The sequence below is a fragment of the Arachis ipaensis genome, chromosome B08 (genome assembly GCF_000816755.2).
Source record: "Arachis ipaensis cultivar K30076 chromosome B08, Araip1.1, whole genome shotgun sequence".
NCBI lineage: Eukaryota > Viridiplantae > Streptophyta > Magnoliopsida > Fabales > Fabaceae > Arachis > Arachis ipaensis.
In genome coordinates this window covers 94,101,874-94,103,490 of record NC_029792.2, presented here as the reverse complement: position 1 = coordinate 94,103,490, position 1,617 = coordinate 94,101,874, and positions in this window count along the sequence as shown.

The following is a 1,617-nucleotide window of genomic DNA, read 5'->3' as shown; positions in this document are numbered from 1 at the left end:
ACTTTCCTCCGAAAAAGCTTACCCAGCTAAGACTACACATCCAAGCCTTCAGACAAGAGGTTAATAAATCTCTTCATGATGCTTGGGGAGGTACAGGGGGATGCTACGAAAATGCCCCACTGAAATATTTTCAGAACGGGTGCAACTAGACATCTTCTATTACGAGCTCATAGACGTGGCTAGAATATCCCTAGACCACTCTGCTGGTGGTTCTATACACATGAGGAAGACAATTGAGGAAGCTCACGAATTTATTGAGACAGTTGCCAGCAACTAGCATCGGTACTCAGCTAGTGAGACTTCAATAAAAGGAGAGGTCAAGGCAGTATCTACTGGATTTAACCCTCCAAAATAAAATGACCCATTAACTCAACATATGTGCTCCCTTTCACAATAGATGTTAGAATTGCAAAAGGCTATGCAAGAAACGTGACCCTCCAATAGGAGTATAGAGGCACAGCTGAGTCAAGCTAGACAGCAATTATCTGAACAGATAAAGGAAGAGTGTCAGGCTATCCAACTGAGAAGTGGACGGACCCTGAACACCCAGCCTCAGAATAACAGGAGGCAAAGGGAAGAGAGGCTGACAGAAGACGAACAGACTATAGTCCAAGGCAACTCTGAGGGCGTTGAACGCCTGGGGAGGAGTGCCATTGGCGTTCAATGCCTAGAAGGGGGTATTTCTGGCGTTGAAAGCCAGGAAGAGGGCAGCAAGGGCGTTAAACGCCCAAGCAAGGGTGATCAGACACATACAAGTGCTGAGAACACCCCTCCTAAGCAAGCCAGTAACCCCCTCTTCAAGCACTATAAACACTCAGCCTACATCAACTAGAGTTGACGAGTACAATACCAAGATGCCATTTTTCCAGAAGCTCCGTCAAGAAGAAAAAGATAAACAATTTTCTCATTTTGTATACTATCTTAAGACATTAGAGATCAAGATCCCCTTTGTAGAGGCTCTTGAACAGATATCCTCCTATGCTAAGTTTATGAAGGACATCTTATGTCATAAAAAGGATTGGAGAGAGGTAGAAATAGTCTTCCTCACTGAAGAATGCAATGCAATAATCCAGAAGAGCTTACCAGAGAAGCTTCAGGATCCTGGGAGCTTTATGATACCATGCACCCTAGGGGATGCCTGCACAAGGACAGCCCTATGTGATCTTTGAGCAAGCATTAACTTGATGCCTGCATCATTAATAAAGAAGCTCTGCTTGACTCGAGCATATGCCTTCAGCTTGGTGATGGCTCTGTCAAATTTCCATCAGGAGTGGTGGAAGACATGATTATCAGGGTTGGACCATTTGCTTTCCCCACAGACTTTGTGGTGCTGGAGATGGACGAGCACAAGAGTGCATCTCTCATTTTAGGAAGACCCTTCCTACCTACAGGACGGACCCTTATTGATGTTTAGAAAGGGGAACTAACCTTGAGAGTCAATGAGGATGAATTCATGTTGAATGCTGTTAAAGCTATGCAGCATCCAGACACCCCAGAGGAATGCATGAGCATTGATGTCATTGATTCCCTAGTGGAAGAAGTGAACATAGTTGAGAGATTCGAAGAAGAACTGGATGACATATTTTATTATGCCAAGCTTGATTTAGAGGCGCTAGA